Source organism: Varanus komodoensis, unplaced genomic scaffold, assembly GCF_004798865.1.
Source record: "Varanus komodoensis strain SLA01 unplaced genomic scaffold, ASM479886v1 scaffold1, whole genome shotgun sequence".
Taxonomy (NCBI): Eukaryota; Metazoa; Chordata; class Lepidosauria; order Squamata; family Varanidae; genus Varanus; species Varanus komodoensis.
In genome coordinates this window covers 5276985-5301585 of record NW_025335268.1, presented here as the reverse complement: position 1 = coordinate 5301585, position 24601 = coordinate 5276985, and positions in this window count along the sequence as shown.

Here is a 24601-nt window from a genome sequence, read left to right as displayed (position 1 = left end):
ATTCATTCAAAGATAGGTGAATTCTCTGAAGGCTTTTTAATTTCCCCATGGCTGTTACTAATTGAATAGGCAAAAACTCTTCAAGCTGCAATCCTATGCATGTTTAGAAACAAAAAAGGTCCTATAACTCCCAGCATGTCCCACCAATCATGCTCTTTGGGGCATACTGGGAGTTGTAGGGCTTTTCGTGTCCTAACTTGCACAGGATGCCACTCTAAAGGGGTTCCCCCCTCCATCCTGCCAGGAACCTGAGACAAGTTGTCTCTTTCTTGTCAGTTGTAGATGTTTTCCAGTTCTTCCTTTTTCCCAAAGGACACAGTCTTCCCTCTCAAGGGACCTACAAGAAATCCTCTTCTGGAAGGATTGTCTAGTCTATATCCACTTTAAACACAGAGAGCATTCAGAAGGCGAAGGTGGGCTTTGTAGCTAGCCATCAACTGCACCTGGACAGCAGGCTGAGCAAGGCCGCAGGTCTTCCACACAAAGGCCAGGACTGCTCTTTTTCAATTCAAATTATAATAACTGCTGCTCAATCTACACCTACACATATAAACTAGCACATGCAGTTTATGCAACTACATATCCTCTTCTGTCCTCTCTTTTGGGAGGGCGGGAGGAGCAATTCACCAGTGGCCAAGCTGATGGTGTGTGCTGTTTTGCTCCACTGTTTTCACACACAACGGCTGGGTTGCCTGGAACAGCGGCATGCAGTGGGTGGCTGAGCTTTGCCTGAAGCCACAACTGGAAGGACAATCAAGATCCTCGGTACAAACACAGTGGTGTTTCTTCAGCAGCTGTAGCTGACAGGAATTGTGGTTAAGGGAAGAGAGGACTTTTCCATGTATATTTCTTGCATACCATTTAATATATTAGACTCTCCAGCTAGTTTATGCGTTTGATATACTTTAATGCTGGCATACACACTACATTAGACATTTACCTACATCTGTTAAACATATGCTATATGCATCATTTTTTATTTTGTGGAGAGGTGTGCACAAACTTTTGCTGCATCCAAAATAGATGCAGACTTTGGAAAGGAAAAGGAAAACAGGCCTGTCACTGCCTTTTTCCTCCACTGAAAACCAGGGCTGCCTGCTCTGGGCAGGCTGCCCTGCACCCCACAAGCTAGTCAACTGCCCCAAAGTGAGCTGGAGGGCGCTGCCCCATCACCAGAGTGGAAGTAAGATTCACTTGGCCATCCACTCAGCTCTACCACCTTGGTCACCATCTGAGCGGCAGCAGAGTAAGCGTTGCCTCGGGTTGATTCTGGTGGGCTTGCGTGTGCTTCAGCCTCTTCCCAGTGTAACTCAGACACTAGGCAGAATTGCAGGGAAAGCAAAGTCCCCCCCCCCGCCCCCGCAATGACATTTTATCCTTTCAACAACTCTGTGAAAGCGGTTAGACCAAAAGAAAATTATTTATATATTTATTATTTGTATTCTCAAGACAAGTAATATCACAACTACTGCACTGATCCATTGATGATACGTAGGGCCTTCTCTTTGGTGTCATCCACCCCATTGCTGACTTTTAGAAGAATCCTAACTTGTATTTCAGTCCAGTCGGCTTTCAGATGATTCTGTGGCACTGAGGGATGCTTTTGCTAAAGCTCTTACCCACTTTTGTTACTTTAATATTATTTAGACTGCAGTCCTGTGTAACTGCATCAGACTGTAATCCTACGGCTTGGCATAAGTAATGCTGAGCTCAGCAAAACTTGCTCGATAAGTAAACCAATGGAACTAGGTCAGGTCGGTGCTGCAAGATACACGAAACAACATGGTGGGCATGGAAAGTCCACTTAGGCTGCAATCATGTATCCAGTTACCTGGAGGCAAGATGTGGAAAAGTCGGTGTGATTTACATTGAAACCAACCTGCACGGGACTGAGCTGCTACTATATAGAATATGGCTAAGATTATTGGGGTCTGGAGAGACTCCAGCGAATTGTTGTTGAGCATGATGAGCATGACAGTGCTTCCTCAATGGAGAGTTAAAGATGTGATAGACTGATAAAAACTTACAGAAGTGTAGTGCAAAGAATTTAATCCCAAGGCTACTTTAGCTGTGAAAGGAACTGCTTTATTAGAAAGACCTGCTCTGTGGCCTAGGCACAGGCTGCTGAGTGATTTGTCACTTGGCTGAATTTTCCATTCATTCATTTGATCACATCCATCACTTGGCTGGATTTTCCACTAGTTTAACCTCCCAGATTTGGGGGGGGGGGGCGATTTTCATTTGTCCAATGGGCAATGTTAAATTTGCATTGCATTTTAGCTGATGAATATACAAATGAACAATGGCCCAAGGTGTGAGCCCCTAGCATCTGGTAAACCTATTGAGTCAAGGCATTGGGAACAAAGGCCCAGCATTTGTGGTCCAACACAAAAATTAGGCTCCGAGAGAGGGCTAAATCACCAATTTCAGAGCAATCTGTCTCCTTAAGGTGAGTGGCTTGCCATATGGTAAACTCATGTCAGCAGAGGTAAATGTAAAATAATTTGCCTGCCTCAAGACTTCAAAATTGATCTAAGTGTTGTGTGTTAAATGCAGAGTGGGAAAAACATTTGAGATTCATTCTGGAGAAAAGTAATATGGAACCCATCAAGCCGGGGTGTAGTGGTAGCACAGGCAGAGGCAGAGGCAAAGGCAGAGGCAAAGGCAAGTGTGAGCAATGCAGAAAGAATATTGAGCAGGAGAGCAGCGCAAGATGGTGGTGCTCTCTGGGCCAAGAAGTGGATCTTACCCAAAGCTTGACCCACCCTCAGAGAGAGCAGGGGCCAATGAGGAGTCAGTCAAAGCATGCCCGCCTCTGATCAAAAGAGATAATCCATTTTGGAACCAAAATTTTCACCCATCACTCCTGCCTTTCTCAGCACAGAGAAACAGATGTTTTCAGGCGCTTGTGGATGGAGGCTGTCATTGAGGTTACCTTCCCCCAGGGACTTAAAAGAAATGCAACCCGGTCCTGAGGCTGTTCTAGAGGAGCCAAAGTCTAACCAAGCACCATTTCTAGAAAGCAACATGGCCAGGGTTCGGTTCAGTCCTGCCCAGAGGAAGAACCTGAGGTTTCCTCAGATGATTAGGGAGGGCACGATCCCACACACACCGTGATCCACAAACCTAAGGAAGCATCAGGAACAGACCCACCCAGATCCAGGGACATCCACAGCCTAGGTTCATGCAGGCTCTTTCAGCTCACCTTGCCACCTTGAGGGCTGCAGGACTCAGCAAGCCAGGCAGGGGTTTCGTGCCTGGTGGCAGGGGTAAACAAAGATGCCATGGCTAGCATATGCGTCTGATCAGGCAACTGTGGCAAATTGGTCTAGATTAGGGCATGGCTGAGAACAAGGAAGAAGTAGAGTCTCATAAAAGGTCAAGACCTTTTTATTTAATCAACATTTTAATATGTTTTAATATTGAATTTTATTGTCGTATTTTATTAATTTGCAGCCAGTGTGGATTGTCAATTTATCTATGTTATAAACCGTCCAGAGACTCAAGTAATTGGAAGGCATACAAACGTTATAAATAAATAAATAAATAAATATAAGAATTCTGAGATCAACCAGAACAAAGCATCAGTTCCCTAAAAACTCTGAGCCTTCCTGAAGGGGTGGGAGGGTATAAACTGAACCTATGCCTGTATACTCTAGAGTAAAACACTGTGCGAGCAATGAGTTTTACTCCCAGACAAATGGTGGTGGACAACTGCCTCAAGTACAAGGGCCATTATCACCTCCCAATTCATTCCCTTCAGTTAGCAAGAATTAAAACTAACACGGATTAAAATTAAGGTCACATCCACTGTAGCTCTACTGAGCCGACCAGGGATGCAATCTTTAAAAGGGACTTCTAGTGCAACTCTACTAGTTTGAGCTTGAATAATGACATTCCCTAGAAAATGCAAGATGCAATATGACATGGAAGAAGAAAATACCAGAATTTGGTTTGTGTAATGGAACGTGCGATGGTGGAGCTATACTGCACGATATTGTCCTGCATATCTTACTCTGTTATTGTGTTTTATGGTATTAGGTTTTGCTGCATGAATCACCCAGAGATGCATTGGTATGGCATGGCATTCAGCTATTGGTCGGCATGGAAATATAATGTGTCCTTAGTAAATAAACACGAGTTTCATCCTTTACATAAAGCCCCTAATGGGAAACCTTTTTCCTGTCTAACATGTGTCCTCCCCCTCGCTGTTAGATCTGGGCTATGGAATATCCCAACTTTCCCTTGCTCAGTGTCCTCCAGATGTGTTGGCACACAAATTCCCATCATCCCCAGCCACCACATCAACTTGTTACCCAGCAATTATGAAAGTGCAGTCAAACACATCAGATGGATCTGAGCTAATTTCTGCCTCTTTGAAACAGGACAGGCACATCTCGGAAAGTGAAGGACGATTTCCAGAAAGGAAGGTGGGGCATGACCAGTGGACTAGAGGCTCTGCCAGTGAGAACTATATCAGCGCTTCCCATTTCACGAGCTTTTTGCCTGAACTCTAGTTGTCATATGACTATGGGAATATTTGGGACAAAGGAAAGAGAGGCTTATTTTCTTTTCATTGTTTATGTCTTTATCTGCAAAGTTGGCCATGGTCTGTGTTTTGATTTCAACAGGTGGCCCTTCACTGGCTTATTATGACTGAAGCTTTCCTGGGACGCTAACCCTTGCCTCTCCAAAGAGAGACAGAGGACCACGGCTCATGCACTACCTTGTAAAATGTGGTCCAACAGTCAGTCAGTCAGTCAGTCATGAACAGCTGGAGTGCTGAAGTCTTTTTATAGATTCTTTGGGATGATTAACTGGTTAGAGCTTTAATCACAGGGTTTTAACTGCATGCATGCCAATTTGTTAGGAAAGAAAGCCACTAGCCCTTTGCAAAGCCTATTGAACTCAGAGCCAGACTGCATGTGAAGATGATAAATGCATCTTTTCATCCAGCCTGCCCGCTTGCTGCTGTTGCTGTAAGTTTAAAAAATGCAAATTGCATAGGGATAGGATAATTCAGAGGATCAGATCCGGCATGGGGAGGGAAACAAATCCTTTAGGCAATGACCTCCCAGTGCAAACACCAACCACAGAGAAAGGATTTTTCAGTACCAGAGCAAGGGAAGAAGTGGTCAACTTGCCCCCACCCCATCCGGGTCTGGTCCAATCCTTTAAGTTGCTGCATTTTGGTCTCTGGGCAAAAGATCTTGCTCAAGTCATCCCAGTTGCTGTCATAATAGAAGAGCATGACGCTCCGCTGCCATGCTTCCACCTGCGCTCTGGGGTTATGGGGGCACCGTTGGGCATGCTCCTGCCTCCTGGGAACGGCTGGTGCTGTTCAATATACCCCATTATCCCCACCTACCCCCCAGAATCATCATAGAACTACTTTCTATATCATTTATAAAAAGCAAAGCAAAGCAACTGACACAATCCCCAGCAGTAAAATGCTGAAGGCACTGACTGTCTGTGAGAAGCATGAGATACAGCATCATATGTAAGAGGGCCAGGAAGCAGTAGCCCCTAAGGCAAGGCTAAATCATTGTGTGGCATCCTTTGGCCCTCATTTCCAGTCCCAGAGGGAAAAAACTACCATGGGGAACAGCTGCAGCAACGGTGTTCCCAGACTGGAACTACAGTCCTAGCCTGAGTAGTCAGACGGCATTCCAGAGCTATTCTGCCTTTCCCTCTTAGTGGATTTTCTGTGATGAGAAAAAGAAATAATGGGGATACAGGTGGAAGGCACCATCATTGGCTCCCCATGTAGCATCCCATGAAGCCTAGTCTGGAAACAGCCCTGGTATTGGAAGGATGGGAGTTCAACATGGGTGCAGAACAGCAGTCTGGTCCTCTGGCTTTCCCCACATAGCCACGCTCCCTTCACCTCCCCTTCCCCACTTTTCCCCTGACCACCAATGACATGGTTTCCCAGCTTTGGTGCAGCTTTCCCATCCTAGAAGGTTGAAACGCCTCTCTTAAGACTCAATTATGAAGTTTTAAGATGAAATAAAGCAGTATTTTATCCCCTTCAGAGTTGGCCTCATCCTACCCACTGGAATGCAGCCCACCAAAGCTTCCCAAAAATGGAATCCAGTCCTCAGGCTGGAAAAAGGTTCAACAACCTGGCCAAGAAGCCTTCCCAAGACACCTCTCGTGCCCTTTTCTCATGGTCCTCTGACAGAAGAAGGTGCTAACTGTGGGTCTGCCCCCAACTGCATACGTGCAAGTGCAGTAGCAGACTGTGTGCACGCGGCTATTTCTTTCATACTCCCTCATTCCAACCCCATTATCCCCATTCGTACAATAGTAGAGTTGGAAGGGGCCATGAAGCCATCGGGCCCAAGCCCCTGCGGTTGCAGGACACCAGCTTACCCCATTCAAGTCATGTGGGCCTGTTTTAAGCAAAAAGGATCTGCAACAAACAAGATATAGAGGTGAGGTGGAATGAGAACCTATGCAAAATTATAGCTCTGTGTTGAGCTAAGGTGTTGAGCTTGCTAAGCTGGAAAGGCATGGGCCTAAGCTGGATGGGTGACCACAAGTGGAAGTGGAGCAGGAGGTTGGACTTGACAGTCGTATAGACCCTTATAACAATAGGACAACTATTATTCTATTTTATTATATTCTATTTATAGATCACCTATGAAGTGTAGAACCCTCCAAAGACATTGTATGGGATTTTTAAAAACACACAACTGTGATACATTTAAAAAGAAAAAAAAAATAGAACATGTGTCACTGATATCCATAAAGACAGAGATTACCAATTCAGAGCAATAAGCCTGGGAAAAACCAGTTGCCTGGCTTTAAGGGAAGGACCGCCCTCCTAACCCAGAAGCAAGGCTACTCCTCCTTACTTCTATCTATCTTGCAGAGAAAATCAGCCAAGAACTGAGTAATAGAGACTCACCACTGGGAAGATTGTATTATACATTTTAGTGGTTATGGCAATCAAACTAAGTCTGTACTCTTGGTTTCAATTGCTGAATATACAAGCAAAATGTCTCACCCACCTCTGAGAGGAGTTGAGCTTCACTGTGTGCAGAGCAGGGGAAACTAGAACATCCATTTAAAACAGATCTTCAAGAAAATGAATGCAGAGAACACTATTAAAATGGCCAAGTGAATATTTCAAGAAAGTTCTAAAAGGAGAAGCAGTTCTTTAACATTCCTTTCCTGCAACTCGAAATTACACTCTGTAGCTTGATGTGCTTTGCACTTCTGATTACTGTCGCACATTGGTTACTTTTAAGAAATTAACCAGTTAAGAAATCTTTCCCTGCTGTCCTCTGTTAGATTACCTGGTACATAATTCAGCACAGTGAAAGGGAAAAGCCCATGTAACAAAATCAACTGAGCAAGGAAAATCTACTTTCATGGACTCCCTCTGATGTCTATTAGCCTCTCGTCCCTCCCACCTCTATCTTGAATCGCTGCGATGAGTGTAGACTGCCATCAAGCCATGAATGGAAATTTTCAAATAAGATATGTTCTGAGGCGCCTGAGGCATTTGCAAAGGACGGGATAGAAATGTGTTAAATAAATAACAAATAAATACATAAATCTGTTAGAAAAGATCTGTGAGCTCAAGGCATGGCATTTCAGTGCAACAGTCTTTAGGTCCCAGTTATGGAAGGGATGTTGCAAAGACATCTCCAGTTAGCGAACAGCATCCCTATATTACTTCCAAAATCAGCAGATGTGCTAATCCAAGGACTTTGACATTTTTGTTCTTTCTCTGCTCTCTGCCCAACAAGGGGCTGGTGCTTTCTGTTTAATGCTGGTGAATAACCCGTGGCTTCTGTATTTTGAGTGGGTTGGCTGTTGTGCCTGCATCCCCACAAGCCTTGCAATGACAAGTTGCTGCCCCAAGTGCGTAATCTTGTGCGTGTTTACTCGAAGATCAGTTGCACTGGCTGGGTTCACACAACATGTTAAACCCCTCGGGAACTTTACAAGTGTGGTTAACATTCCTGAGCCTGGCAGAGCATCGGAACTGCTGCTTCCGCCCCTCCCCACCAGTCCTCTGCAGCATCCCAGGTGTCCTCCGAGACACAGCAAGCCAGCTTGATTTAAAAGAAAAAATCTACAGTACCCACACTTGAGAAAGTGAGGGCACTCGAAGGGTACATGAGGACCCCCCCGCAAAATTAACCCCCCCCCAGAGAATTCTGCAAAGGGTGTTTCCACACATCCCAGCTTTTTAAAAAAATGAGTAAGTTTTCGTGGGCTGCTGTGAGGTGGCATGGGCACTTGGCTTCATGGAACCAACCTAGTAGCCCACGGCTGCAACCTGGTAGCCCATCGCTAACCGCAGTTTTAATAAGGTGGGGTGGGGAGAGAGGAAGAAGAGGAGGCTGGGCAGTGCTGATGAGACCCTGGCTGTCCTCACTCTCCCAAGTGTGGATAACAGAGGTGGGGGGCAGGGGGGGGTGCCTTAAAAGAGCCAAAAGGCTGGTTACCTGCAGGAGCGCTTACGTCCATATATGCCCGCCCGCCCCCTGAGATCTGCGGGAGAGGCCCTTCTCCGGGAACCCTCCGTGAAGGAAATTAGGAGGGTGAGTACTCAGAGGAGGGCTTTCTCTGTGGTGGCGCCCCATCTATGGAATGCGCTCCCCAGAGAGGTCCGCCTGGCGCCGTCGTTATTTGTTTTTCGGCACCAGGCGAAGACCTTTTTATTCAAATGTCATTTTAATTGTTAATAGTATTTATTCATTTATTCTTTGGCCAGGGCGACTTAAGTTATACTGTTAATCTATATTATTCTACGGAAGTTTGTTTATGGATGTGAGCCGCCCCGAGGCTTCGGCGAATGGAGCGGCATAGAAGTCTCCTAAATAAATAAATAAAAATGGGTCAAAAGCAGTGTTTGGAGGAGCCCCCCTCAGTTCTTCCCCTTTCCAAGCAGGACCCCCAAGGTTAGGGGGCCAGGAAGCCCCAACGGTCCCCTCAGTTTTACAATTTACCCTAAGTGGTAGCACCATAGGCAGAGTCTGACAGGGTTGATTTAAAGGGGCAAACCTGGCTTCCCACATAGGGAAGTTTTGAAGTCCACCCCCCTACACACACACACTGCTAGCGGACTAGATGGTCCAGGAGGCCCCTTCTGATGCGCTCTGTTCCTATGTTTACTTTCTGCACTGACTGTCAGCTGGAGGATGTGGGTCCAAGCTGAGCTCCCATGCTGGAATTCTTTTCTAACGTCAAATCTAGGAATCCTAAGAGCCCTATGGCTCTCCCACACCTTGTCTCAGGGCTGTCTGTCTGTCACCTTTCCACCAAATACGATGCTCAAGGAAGCTGACAGTAGAATACAGATACAAAAGCAAAGCACCCTTCCGGCTTCCTCTATCAGCCAGAGAAACAGGGCACTTGGGAGGCTGTACCTCCTGCTTCCAAGGAATGGCATCAGACTAAGGGTGAGGCCAAGACAGAGCATCTGCAGGACCCTCACTCCCCACCCTGGCCAGAAGGAACCCTCTTCTGTCCTGGAACTGTGAAGGAAGGGACACAATGCTCCAGACCCCTCCAGGGGCCAAATCGCCATCAATTCAAACAAGAACCCCAACAAGGGAAGATCAGCCCTAAATGCACTGAAACGCCCTCTTATGGTCCCCCATCTTGCACTAATCCCATGCAGGTTTAGACCAAAAGAACAGTCCTACAACTCCAAACATTTCCTAACGGACATGTGCATGCCTTCTAAGCCTGCCTCTGTCTTTGACAGGTGTGAAACACCCTGAGAGACAATACTTGCTTGGAAATTGGATAAATAAATAAATGCATACATCATCCAATTGAGCAAACACACCCCTGAAAAAAACACGAATAAAAGCAAATAAAAATGTTTTGATTTTATATTTGGTAAGCCGTCTTGGGGTGTTTATGAAAAGATGGGATAAAAATGTTTTATTAACATTAAAAAATTAAATTAAAAAGCACACCAATAAGAAAGAAAACAAATAGAAATGATATATTCCTTGTACGTTTCACCATATGCATCTAATTCCTGTTTACCCAGATTCTCCAACCACATGCCTTAAATGAAATCACACTGTGACTGTCTGAAATACAGTGATCATCATGGAGTGATTATGAACTCTTGGCCTATCGGAAATATATACAGAAAAAGTCATCAGCCCTGTTGTCTAGTCATTCTTTTTGTTCTTCCAAGCCAGTGTCTTTCCACACAACGTGTCCTTTTTTATTCCCATCTTTCTTTCCAAACTATAATATTTTCTACATGTGCAAAACATTTTGGTAATGTAACTGTACAATAAAACCATCATCATCATCATCATCGCCTGATAGAAGATAGCCTCACAAAAATGACCCCAGATTTATTTTCCTGAAGAATTTTAAAGGATTACCAAAGAAATGATACAAAGTGAGATTCAAGATGGAAAATACATTTCTCTGGAGGTCTTCTGCTGTTCCACCCCACCCCCAAATCCGGAAGACAGGAAAGACCAGACGCTCATAACAACAAGAAGAGAAGCCTTTCTCAGATCTTTGGGGGGAAATCAATCACAAAAATTATTTTCTCACAGACCAGGCAAGGCAAGTCTTAAGACCTCCCCCACCCCCCGATAGAATAAATCTTTGATTAATTTATAACTTGGAGTGACTGTATAATAGTCCCCAACGTGTTTTACAAATATTCCAACTAGGAGCCAGGCACCAGTAAGTTGCATTGAAAGAAAGAGTAAAATTGGCTCCCAACAAGTAAATGAGGAAAATTGTCACCAAAGTACTTCTTGCTATATTTGAACCTAAAAGAATAGAAAAAAGCCTACACCATGTTTTTGAGAAGTAATCCTATGAATGTTCACACCAAAAAAAAAAGAACCCTTCAGTTCCCAATTCTCTCTTGCCTTGGGAAGCCTGAAAATTGTAGGACCTTTTTCATGTATAAACATTCATAGGATTGTGCCCTTAGTCACAGCTTAACCCCACTGGCATTAACAGGGTCATAGAAATTATCCAGGCTTAAGTAAATTGCTGGCTGACTTGTCCTATTAATTCACAGGGACTTAAGCTGCAGCAATCATCAGCTCATTGAATCAGCCTCCCCGGACTTGGAACCTTCCAGATGTGCTGGACAATATCTCCCATCACCCACATGGTATCTGGGGTGATGGGAAGTGTAGTTCAATACATTGGAGGGCACCGAACTGGACTGAAGACAAGCAAAATTTTCTTTTCTCCTGCCAAAGAAATAATAAAATCACTCCAAAGATGTGCGCTTGGTGTGAGTTGAGAAAACCGTGTGTGTTGCAGGCAGAGTTGGTGCAAACCTTCTGCCACAGGGTAACCAGGAAGAGAGGACAGCCCTCCTGTTCCTGCTTCTAGAGAAGCAAGGATTTCAGGTTTCACTTCTCGAGCTGAAATTCCCTGCTAAATGAGGGTAATAAATCCAGATCCCCTGTCCCTTACTTGCCTTTAACCACCCTACCCTCAGAACAGGAGGAGGTTACAATGGAGATTTAATGATGATCCTTTTTTAAATTGTTCATTTATCATTTCTAATTGTTACTGACTGCCTTGAGCACCATTTCCTGGCAGAAAAATGGGGTGCCAAACAAATAAATGTATCCAAAGAGCTCAGGATGAGAAACCTTGACTTGTTCCCTGCTTTAGCCGCACAACAGTCCTGTGAGGTAGAGCATGCCGTGAAGGCACAACTGCTTCTGTCAGATCATTCACAGAGAAAAGATTTGAAAGAAGTCTTTGTCCAAAGTTGTGGTGGTGCCAAACCACACTGGCTGCTAATGGAGTTTCCTCCTGGTAAATGGTGCGCAGATTTCTGACCAGTACTCCTTGTCGCAGAAGCAACTTCCCCCAGAACAGACCAGCCCCAGCAAAACACTTCCGCATTGTGTTCATTTCGGAAGCAAAGAATGTGCCTGGAGATTCTGAGGTCTTTCCCGTGTGGCTCGATCTGGTCTCATGCGTTTAGGATACGGACTAAGAAACAGAGCAGGCTGCCTCCCTACGACTACCACTTTCCTGCGAGGAAGCCGCAATGAACTCAGTGGGACTTAACGTAGGATCTGAGCCTCTTAGGATTTCCCCCTGTATTCTAACAAATGTGTTTTAATGAGCGGTGGTTAAAAGGTTTTAGTGGCTTGGGGGGGGGGGTTGCATTTTATTTTAAATCATTTTGTGAGCCTTAGAGAAAACTGGTGTTATGGAACAGCTACATAAATTTAGTAAAGAAAAAGAACATCTGTGTTTTGTTTTTTGTTGTTCATTCTCCTTCCAGTTCGTGGCCTTTAGACATGACAATCCGTTTCCTTCCGAGAAATTGTGCTTTACTGATATTCCATCTTTTTGTCCAGGGAGCCAAAATGGCATAGAAGATCCTCCTCCTCTTCATTTTATTCTCACAACAACCCTGTGGAGCAGGTTAGGCTGAGAGGCACTGACTCGCCCAATGTTATCCAGTGAGCTTCATGGACAGGAGGGGACCAGGAGCAGCTCTTCCGAATCCCAGCCCAACCCTCTAATCACTGCCCCACGTTACACGGGCTTCAGCGGGACACTGGCAACGTGTGAAAGTGCCATCCAGTTTCCATCTACCGAGAAGTATTCAGTCTTGGGTCGTGGGGCACACATCCCAACCTGAAGCCTCCACACACAAGAATGGTCAGAAATGTATAAGCAGGCTTAGCAAGAGACCAAATGAACACCCAAAAAAAAAAAAAATTGTTGGGCTTTTATTGTCTCCACTCGCCACGTCTGAAGCAGAATTTCTAAACAAGCCCGCAAGGGCAGCACATCCCTCCCCACGCGCTAAAATAATCCGAGGGCTTAGAGGAGCGCTTTCTCTAGGAGCAACAGCTAATGGGTTGTGGGGGGATTAATGTGGGATGTGGAGGGGAACAAACCTGATCTATGCATGTAATTATGAACTTACGGAGTTGTTCGGCAGGGGGCTCGGTCAGACCAAGGCAAGTCTTGCCTTAGCCAAGACATTGATAATGCATGGAACGCACCGCTGCAGTCACGTACCTTCAGCAGGTACCGTCTACTTGGAAAGGAAGTCCAGTGTTACTTACTTTCAAGTAAAGAGCACAGTCATCTGTTTGCTTACTTGAAAGCCCTGCTCACTTCCAGGAAGCCTGTCTCCCAAATACATCTGCTTCGGGACACAACCTTCAAGGGGACTAGATGCATGAGCAACAGGATTGGTTTACCCAGAGCTTCTAGCCAGGATGGTGCAAAAATTGAGGCTCCATGGACAGGGGCAGAGTATCTCTGAGGAATAAGAGCGAAGCAAGAGTGCAGAGAGGGGGCTAAGGTCCACGACGGCGGCATCATGCTTGCCATGATGGAGGCGACATACTGGGCTAAAGGAAACTTGGCCCTGATTCAGCAAAACTCGTCTTTGGGCTCTTGTGTCCCCAGGGTTTTCCAGTTCTGCTCCGTTCTGCTCTGCTCTGGAGTGCTCGGCTTCATGTGGACCCGCAACTGAGCTCAATGCATTGGGTGCATGACTGAAATCAGTGGGACTCAAACAATGAAAAATATCCCTTTAACGAGTTACTTTGTTTAACTTTGTCATTTATTCTAAGGCAACAACAGCAAAACAGTTTCTCCTCCATCTCCTTACTCTGAGTGAGACAGCTACACCTGGCGCCCTCCAGACCTGACATACTACATTTCCCATCAGCCACAACCAACGGAACCCAGTGTGCCAAGTCACGGAAGGGAGAATTTACCATGTTTGCTTGCTTGCTTGCCCAAGCCTGAGTTCATCACAAGCAGCCCTTTAGGACAAGACTATCGTATTGTCCGCGGCTTCAGGGCTGGCGTCAAAAGGAAAACCTGCCACTTTTAATGTCTCAGAAGATCGTATTTTTATTCGAAGGGGAGAATCTTTTCTTTTGAATTCGGATCGTGGAAAGTCACGCCCATGTGGCGTCTTGCATGAATTTGTAATATTTTGGTTCGGTTCATCTATTAAACATAATAGCGATTTTAGAGACTTAGTCCCGATAAGATAAAGGTGCCTTTTGACCTCACACTTTCTCTGCGTATCCAGAAAAGAAAGGAATAATCGATCTCAATAAGCCTGAAGGGCTTCACGCGGCCTGCCATTGCGCTAGTCCTCAAGAAGAAATTTGGCGGCTGTGGGAGACGGGCAGGAGGTACTGTTGTGTCATCAGCTCATAAGCGTCGCATCTGCAAACTTACTACTTACTGTAGATGTTTCCTTCTTTCTTTGTATTTTCCTTCTTTCTTTGTATTTTTCGAGGGTTCGATACCGGGGGCGGGGGGGGACAAATTCACAACCAAAAAAGCTGAAGTTGGGGCAAGATCTTCCATGTGACGCTTGAAAAACCCCGGGAAGGGGTTTCACTGAATCACTTTTTTCAAATCCGATCTGAGATGTATAGATTAAGCTCTCTCTTTTCTAAACACTTGGGAAAGACAGTGATCATGCCCGAGACGTTATAAACATTTCTGCTTTCAGAGGTGCGACTCTGAGCTGAGCACTCGAGCAATCCGATAACCTTCAGGGAGAGAAAGGCTCCTGCGGGTACCCGGACTGCCCGGTAAGCGCCGCAGCGCTCAGCAGGAGGCACGGGCATCCTCAGGACTGCGGCTCCCGGGGGCGCTTCTGGTCACGGACAGGAGGGGCTTTGCCCAAGGACGCCCGAGCCCCGCTTGAGCCGTTTCCCGGCAGGAGCCCTCCAGCTCCACGGCTCGCCTGCGCTGCGCGACGGCACCGAGCGAACAGCACGATTCGCGACTTGTTAAAATAGGAGGAAGCCTCCCATTTCATTGTTCCTTCGGTAAAGTGATGAGGAGATTGGCATGGGAGGAAGCACAATCATGCGGAGAGGGACTGAGCGTGCGCGCGCCTATGTTGCTGTTCGGTCGCAAAGTCGTGCCCGACTCTTCGCGACCCCACGGACAACATTCCTCCAGGCTCTCCTGTCCGCCACCATCCCCCGGAGCCCACCCGACCCCACACCCATTGCCTCAGTGGCCCCATCCAGCCGCCTCAACCTCTGCCCTCCCCTTCTCCTTTTGCCTTCAGTCATTCCCAGCATCAGGGTCTTCTCCAGAGTCCTTCCTTCTCATTTGGTGGCCAAAGTATTTGAGTTTCATCTTCAGTATCTGTCCTTCTAAAGAGCAGCCAGGGCTGGTCTCCTCTGGGACTGACCGGTTTGATCTCTTTGCGGTCCAAGGGATTCGCAGGAGTCTCCTCCAGCACCCCAATTCAAAGGCCTCAATTCTTTGACGCTCACTCTTCATTATGGTCCAGTTTTCGCAGCCATACATTGCAACTATGGAAAACCATAGCCTTGACTATACGCACTTTTGCCTGATGTCTCTGCTTTTTAGTATGCTGCCTAGATTTCCCATCGCTTTCCTCCCAAGGAGCAAGACTCTACTTTCTTGGCTGCAGCCACCGTCTGCAGTGATCTTGGAGCCCATGAAAATGTGCACCTAAAACACTCCGTAACACATCTGATGCGGTGCTCTGCAGTCCGTGAACACTTATGCCAGAATTCAGGCGCTGTCCTGTGGACCTTTAGCCAGGGAAAAATGCTGGCTGGAGAGTATTGGAAGTTGCAGGATTTTTTCCCCTGTCTAAACGTCCGAAAGATCGCGCCCTAAATTCGTTAGTATTTAAGGTTCTCCAGGAGGCTCCGTAGTTTTTGCTGCAGTAAACTGAGGTCCATAAGATCACTCCCTAAATTCGTTAGTATTGACGGTGTTCCAAAAGGCTTGTGGGCTTTGCTGCAATTAATTGGCTCGGATCCCCCCTGTGAATTCCTAAACTCGATCTCTAAAGCCTGTGGCACGATCCTAACCGACGCTCGATCTTAACCCTAACTGGGACGTCAAGATGCAATCTTACGAACGCACACGGAGTAAGAACAATAGGATTCTGCGCAAACGTGCGTCGGGTCCCAGCTCTGCCCGGCCGCTTGTTACGGCAAAAGGCAGAAAAAGTAAAGCAAAAAGCCTCTGCCGCGCCTGAATGAGTTCGGCTGATCAGGGCTCAGAGGATCGCAACCAATCCTCCGCTTGCTACTCAAAGTAAATCCCAACGAGGCCGAGGAGACTTGCTCCCGAACAAGTGGATACAGCATTGCGCTCTGCAAATGTAGAGCCCGATCCTATCCATGTTAACCCGGGAGAAACTCTCTGACTTCCAAAAGTCCCGACCAAATAAGAAATGAGACTTTATTGTTCCTCGGAAGGACCGAGGGAAGTAGGAGACAGAAAGAAAGTATTCCTCCGGACACAAAAATGCCAAAGTCCCCGTAGTCTTTATTAAGCCCCTCCAAAGATCACCCCAAAAAGTTCAGGCTTCTAAAACTTTGAATAACGTGACAGAGGTTTTAATCCTGAGGATCTGGGGATTTTTGTTATGGGAGGAAATACTTTTTGATGACAAGAGGTGCCTTCCTTCCGTCTTCTATTTCCTTCCTTCGTCTCATTCCAAGCACCCGATGAGGAAAGTTCTTTTCCTCTTCCCCAGGGCGCTACTCCGCCATCGCACTGCCTTACAAAAACAGAAGAAGGAAAGCAATCTGCTGTTCTCCCACTCCAGCTTTTATGACCAAACAAATTCACAGTTTATACACGCTAGCATGTCAGTTTCGCCTTAATGGCCGCTGCAGGCGGGCGGGGGCGGCGGAGAGCCCCCTCGCCTCGCCGGGAGGACCCTCATAAAACGGCTCGGTTTCAGGCCTTCTTCTCCCGCCGTCCATAAAGCGGCCCTGTTATCACGCGGCGCGCCCCGGCGCGGGGAAGTTTATGGCCTGCCGGGCGGATTAAGGCCGCGACGGGAGCGCAACGCCATACATGGAAGCCTGGCCGGGAAGCGCTCCGGCTGCCTTCGTCCCGGAGACCCATCCATTACAGCGCCGATATCTGGAGCCAGCAAAGATATACAGACTATAAATTTCTCCCCCCGCCGCGCCGCGCCGCGCCGCCCCGCCCCAGCTCCCCGCCGCCCGAGGCCCGACGGCCCGGCCGCTCGCCCGCATTCTTCCCCCTGCGCGGAGAGGGCCGGGCGGGGAGGGAGCGAGAGGGAGACGCGGAGGCGCAGGCGCTCGCCCGGCCATCCGTCAAGGCCCCGATGGCTCCGCGGCGGCGCGGCTCGGGCGACGGCCACCCCGGCCTGCGGACGCCTCGCCTCGGCGCAGGGCGCGCATCGGCGCCTGCTCTGCAGAGCCCGCGCGGAGAGCGGCGGCGAGGCTTTCCGCCGGGCCCAGGGCGCCGGGGCCCTTCCGCGGCGGACGCGAAGTACAGGCCAGCGCGGCCCGACAGATGGTGCCGCGCACACGCAGGGCGCGATCCTGCGCCAGTTCGGCGGGGAAAGCGACACCTGCATTGCCCCTTTTCTGTCTAACCTGGCACAGGATTTGCACCTGACAAGAAGTGCAATGCGGGAAGGACGGTTTAGAGAAGTTTTCGAAAGAGTTACCCTGTCAAAGCAGCTCAAACATGGGAGAGTTTTAAAACAAAATTATTTCAAAGTACAATAAGCAGTAGCATGAGAGAATGTAAAGGTATTTTCTGGGAGACCTGGTAGAAAATAAAGGTGTTTTCCTGCTGGTGAAAAGTCTACAAAGTCAATCTCCAGGTGAAAAGAGGCCATGGCTGGCTGGGTCCCAGAACAGGATGTTTGCACACTGTGACATTTTGCTGCAGGTCCCACTCGCTGGTTTTGATGAGAAGCTATTCGTATGGTGCAGTCAGATGTTGCCAGAGCTCACATTTTGGATTCTGTTACCATTCCCGTGCATAGACGCCATCCTAATGGGAGCTAGTGAACCTCGCTGGCACTGGATTCTGTGCTAGACAGAAAGACCTCTTTGGAAATGGAGCTTAATCCAGATGAGTGGTGAGAAAGAGACGGATGGCAGTGAAATGGGCCAGCTTTCAATAACAAGGAAGTTGACTTGTAACTGATCCTTCCTAGGATTAATGGAGGGAGTAGAATTTACTGAAAGAAATGTTAGCTCGGCCTGAAGGAAAATGCTCTCCTGGCTTACCGGGGTTCTGGGCCGTATGTCAGTAGAGACACTCTTTTGGTGGAGTGCTCAGATTACAGGAGAGGGCAGGGGGTTCTTGTGATGGCCCCTTAGCTACTGTTTTATAAGGCATCATTAGCCACACACACACACACACACACACACAAATTCCCTCCCGTCAGACCTTCCCAGACCCTCCTGCTTAAACCTCTCCAGCACTCCTCTGTATGGTTACGTACTTCTTCTTCGCAGAGGAGGGCAGCACAGCTCAGCCTGCCCAGCCAAATCCAACCCATATTTAAATCCCCAGGCAGCTTGGTTTGGCCAGATATTCCCTCCCACCAATCAGCATCTCCTGCCAGGGTCTCCATTCCATGCGCACTGGTCCAAGGGAGTCTTCCAGAGCTCTTTAAGCACCTGGCCTTGGCCTGGAATACAGGGCCAGTCCCGAAGCCCGGACAATGTCAGGACCCTAAAAACCGCCGGCTCCCAGGCTAACTCAGAAATATCTGAAGCTGCCTTGTGCTGAGTCAGGCTGTGGGTCCTTCCAGCCTAGTCTATACATTTTAAAAATAAATAAATTGTTTTATGTATACAAATACAAAGTATTTAAAATAAATAAATTTAAAATTTAGAAACAAAATCAAATAAATATTCTCAGTGCTGACTGGTAGCCAAGTCTCTACAGGGTCTCAGGGAGGAGTTTTTCCAATCCTGCCTGGAAAGACTGAGGATCAAATCTGTGCCGTTGTGCTCTGATCCTAGAAAGATGCATTTGTGGAAACACATTTATATAATAGTCAAGCTCAAAAGAATTGGGAATGTGGATGTGTTCTGTACTTGGAAGCCTCTGTAGAAATGTGCCTGCAGAGCTTCAGGTTTCAGGCAGGTCTCTTCAGTTCCTAGCACCACCCTGGTTTCAGGCAAAATTCTTTCCATCTTAGCCCTACCTGGAGGTGCCAAGGACCAGACCTGGGCCTTTCAAAGCCTATATTCTGCCACTGCACTGCGGAGAGCAGAAGAACGGAAGGGGAGCCCAACTTGAATGGGCATCAGGAGCTCCATAGAGGAGGGCTGCAGTCTGTTCTCTTGGCTGGACACCTTGTTGGAACAGGAACAAAACATCTATGCCTAGATGTCTTCTTTGCAATGTGAAGAACATGGAAACAAGGAGAAAGTTCCTGAAAATTCCCTTCAGGAATAAACAGAATTAAGAGAAATTGGAATTAAATGACAGGAGAATACCTTCCAGCCTAGAATAGAATTGGGGGTTCTATGAATTTATTTTACTATCCACTAGTGGTACCCTGGTGGTAGAACAGCCAGCCCTTGATGCCTCCTTGCTCATCTTTTCAGTTCCACATGAAGGTCTTCTTACTTGCCCAGCCACTTAAACAAGGTATGTTAAAAGCTGCCAAGAGGGGACTGGACTCCCAGTGGTTGATGTCCTGTTTTATATCTGAAGCGACTGTGTTCTGCTCCGGCTTGGAGGATAAGGCTAGTCATGATGGCTGCATATTGTCTCCAGCAAATGCCAGTGGCTGGTCAACACGAGCGGGAAGGAGCTACTGTTCTCTGGCCCTGGTTGTGGGCTCCATCTGGGCATCTTGTAAGCCATCCTGAGATGCTGCCATGAAGGACAAGATACGAATGTTTTATTAAACTAAATTATTAAATTAAATCTGGCTGGCTACTGTGCCAGCCAGTGAACTAGGCAAGCCTGTGGTTTGACCCAGCCGGACTCTTCTGATGCTCTTCTATTCCTAGGGCACTTCTTACATGATGTTATTGTTTCTGTTCTTGCATTCAAGTTCTTGTATTTTTGTTTCTTTGGTTCTGTGAGCTGCTTGGAAAGAGTGCACTCATCTAAACTCCATCATCAGTATCTTCACCATCATACTGTACAGACAGGTGAAGGGGTCTGGATGTGCAAAGGGCATTTGATAAGCAAAAGAAAATAGCCACCATGCATCACCATCCACTCTGTGTCTTCGTGGGTACTCCCTTCTGAGGGGGAACCTCTGCTGGGAATAGTTCGTAGTTCTTCCCCACTCCCAAGCACAGGAAGAACAAAGGAAAAAGGGGTTCTTGCTGCCATTTGCAGTTGTTGGGTTACAAACCCAGCATCAGGGTTTGTAACAGGCATGAAAAAGCCATGCTCAGGAGAGGAAAGATGCAGCCCTTTCATTTCAGGGCAGTGGTTAAAGAGGTGGGATTGAGCTGGGATTGCAGCTTAGAAGGAGACTGAGATGAGCTAAAACGGGTGGGAGTCAGACAGAAGGCTGGGCTTGTGGCTCCTAATACTGGCCTGCCTCCATCATTTCCCTCGTAATTAAAGCATTATTTTGATATGAATAAGCTAGAATGGAATATATGCAGAACTCCTTTTTATTTTAAGGGGTTATAAATGGCATTACCCCACCTATCAAATTTGCTTTTTTCTATTCCACCTCTGACTTTATTAGGTGGTTTATTAGGACAATTCCAGCAGGTGACAAGACTTTTGGTATAAGCTCACTGTTTACCAGCTTTTTTCCTCCATGCATGTGTGTGCATGCACACACCATTGCCCATGATAGTGCAAGGATAATACTTCAGGCATTCTGATTGTGCTAGAATGAATGAATGCATGCATGCATGCATGCATGGGTGCCAGGAAGCTCTTTCTTGCCCTTGATCAGGGCTGTGGACCTTGTATTTTAAAGCCAGCAACATCGGGAGGACCTGGAGCACCCCTTTGGTGTTCCAGGCAGACTTCTTTCCCAAACCTCTCTTTCCCACCGCTGGCTGCGTTAAAGCTTTGGAAAAAGAGGGGGAGAGAAGTCACCAACAAGCAGGAGAAATCCAGTTTTGCTTTCCTATATTGTTAATATACTGGAGGCTAGTCTATTTCCCAAGCAAACCAGCACTTTGACCATCAGGAGGAGGTTCTATTAATTACTCTTGCAGGCAACCTTTTTGATACTGTTGAAGTCTGATAACTGGCTTGGTTCCCCAGCCCCCAAGTTATCTGCCCTGACATGAAAACAAAGACACATGTCGGGTCAATGGATTTCTCATCACCATAAATAAATGAGGTGGACTTCACTTTTATTATTCCCTGTACAGTTTGCTCTCCTTCTTAATCGGGGTGGGTGGGTGGGTGGGTGGGTGGGTGTGTGTGAGAGAGAGAGAGAGAGAGAGAGAGAGAGAGAGAGAGGAGCGAGCAGGACTAAAAAGGGAGGGCTGCCTACGTGACACTTTCTAGATGATTTCCCACATAACATAAACAGGCTGCAGTCTTATGCCCACTTACCTAAGAAGGAAGTTGAACTCCTGGGCTTACTTCTGTGTAGATATGCCTAGGACTGCAGTGCTAAGAACATAAAGAGAGTTGTGCTGAATCAGAAAAAGTCCCCTCCAGAACAGCATTCTCTTCACAGTGAGCAACCAGAGGAAGCCCCCAAGCAAGCCATAAATACAACAGCCCCCAGCCCCCTCCTGCCCATGTTCCCCAGCAACTGGCATCCGCAGGCACACTCCCCCTGATACTCGAGGGAGCAAACAGCCATCAGGACAGGTAGCCACTGATCCCCTTATCCTCCGTGGATTTATCTAATCTCCTTTTAATTCCGTTCAAGTTGGTGGCCATCAGATATATTTTGTGGAACTGAATTCTACAGCTAAACTGTTTGCTGTGTGAAGAATGTTTCTGTCTTGAATCTTCCATTAAGTAGCTTCACTGGGTGAACCTCATATCTAGTATGGTGAGCTATCCACTTGCTCCGCATTACGCAGAACTCTCTCCTGTCCTTCTTATGACCCTTTTTCTTTAAGACCCAAATGTGTAACTTTTGTTCATACAGATCTTACACCAGTTCCTTGATCATTTTAGTATCTCTAATCTATACCTTTTCCAGTTCTACAATAGCTCTTTTGAGGTGTAGTCATAGGAAGTTTATCATCATTATTCTTAAACATCGCATTTATCTCCCATGTTTTTCCTCTTATGAGGATCCCAAGGCAGCTTACAAAGCTCCATTCCTCACAACAACAACCCTGTGAGGTAGGATAGGCTGAGGGTAAGTGACTGGCCCGGAGTCATCCAGTGAGTTTCATGACTGAGTGGGGACTAGATCCTGGATCTCCCAGGTCCTGAGTCCAGCGCTCTCACTACTGCACCACACCAGGTCTGCACACAGTAAAGTTTTGATTTCCTTATGATAGTTCATTATGGTATTGGCCATGCTTTATTCCTTGCTAATTAACCCTATCATGGAATCTATCTTTTTTTCTCTCTCCCTGGGTGACATTTACAACAACTCTCTGTACAGGTGCTGCAATGAAATAATGATGCTTAAATCCCTCTGAATGATACAAGCATTAACCTGACTGCATTAACAGGTTGAATAAATATCACAGCCCTTATTTTTTCAAGACGTGATGTGGTTGTTTTATATTTGCATAACAACGGCACTAGAATTTATAGGCATGGGTGAAAAAGTTATTCCCTCTGGTTATTTACCTTACTCTGTGTTGCTTGTACTGCTATTTTGATGCAACGGGACTTGTGCATTTTGACCCTATAGTCCCATTTTAATTGGAACAGACCAAAGATGGGTTCCTGCAAATGATGCATACTTGCATGCAGTAGTAATTGGGAACAGAGGAGTTTCAGCCCCCCCTCCGCAAACATTCACAACATGTGCATGCACGTGTGCTCACACACACGCACACGGACACGTGCACAAGCACAAGCACAGAATTTGATCATTCCTCTTCAACTCTCACCAGCCTTGCTAAGCCATATGCCCTGAAAACTAGTAAACAAGCAATTTGCCCAGGTAATTTCCCCCACTTTCCTTGAGATCTGAATATTCAGTTTCTAGGCCTGGTGACATATTAACGGAGCCAATGCACAGCAGTAATCTGCTAAACTTTCTAGTCAGCTTCAGGGGTAGGAAGCTCCCCATCAGCTCCCTTTCCTGCGCTAGAAAGGGGCCTTGCAGCCTCTTTGTCTGAAAAGCCTCACGAGAGATCACTGTAGTCAGAAGTAAACTAACCATAACTCAGGAGGTCATCTTGCCTTTCTTTGCCCATTCAACTGTCTGAGAAATCCATCGGTGGGCTTTCCTCCAACACAGCAACCTTCCTCACCAGGGCTTTAACCTTTCTCAGCCTGGCACTCTCAGACCACAGTTCCCAGCACCAAGTGGGAGCAATCAGGCCAGAGGTTAAGAGGGCTGGGGAGACACACACTGCAGTCCAAAAAAGCTGGAGTGTGCCAGGTTCGGGGATGCGCAACAGTCGGCGAAAGCTAGTGCATCCTGAACTCAGAAGAGCAACACGTGCGTGGAGCCACTTCTAGGAAAGGATACAGGACCAAGGAAGAGAAGGCTCCAGCCAGTGCAGGCGCTCCGAGGATGGCCTCCCAGGGCTTTTTGCTTGCTTGCATTGCCAGCCAATGAGAAGAGGTGGCACTTGCCTGCATTGCCAGCCAATGAGAAGAGGTGGCACGTAGGCCGCGCCCTCCCGCAGGACGTCCCAGCGCACGTTCAACAGGTAGGCGGCAGCTGGTGGTTTTCAGTGGGTCGCTTTAGCAGAGGAAATGAGGCTCTGCTTCTGGTGTTCTGCTGGACTGTTCTACTCCTGCAAAGAGGAGTATGGAGCAGGGGCAGACAAATAAATGTGCTCCACTTTTTTTACCCTTCTGGTTCAACTTATTTCAAAAAGTTAAGGAAATTGCTTTAAAAAAAAACCCCCCAGTACAATGGTGCGGGGGAAGGAGAAATTCTCATAGGTTGAGTTTGGCCTTCTTAAGCTTTCCTTACATAGGAGGTGGCTGAGGAATATGTACCAGCATCTTCTTTTCACTGGACACTCATCTCCTTGGCTTCCCACACTTCAGGTAAAGCCCAGGAAGGAAGATCATGAAGTCCTCCAGCAGAGCTTTTTTCCATTCAGGGAGTTCAAGCAGTCTGGGAGGAGAAACATGTGATAGAGAGTGAAAACACACACAGTACACTTAAGCCACCTTGCAGCTCAAAACATCACAACACCAAATTATAAAACACCTTGAAAATGAGGTAGAAGAATGGAAGCCTCTTTCATGATGGTGGAAAACATCAGCTCCGTCTGTTCCCTGGTGCCAGGCACCGTGGCAGCCACATCAGGCAGCCACATCTGGGGCTGCAATGGGGGCCAGAGGGCCAGCCCAGTCAATGTCGTTGTCACTTACAGTTGGCAACACACACAGAAACAAACAGGCAAAGGGAGGGAGGAAAGGGCAGGGCAGGGCAGGGCAGGGCAGGGCAGGGCAGGCAGTGCTATAGCCCCTGCCAGTTGGGAGGCCTGCCTGTGAGAAACTGTTGCGAATGTCTCACCACCAATTTGTTTGCCCACTGACAGGGTGGAGAACTTTGAGAAGCCCTCTGCTCTTTTTTGCAGTAAATCTCCAATAACCTCTGACCACGGGCCATGGTGGTTGGGCAGATGAGAGATGTAGTCCAAACTATCAGGAAGGGACCAAATTGCCAGAGCCTGGTATAAAGCAAAGGGAGTAAAATAAAGTCCGAGCATAGAAAACACAAATGGGAGCTCAGCTGAGAGACACC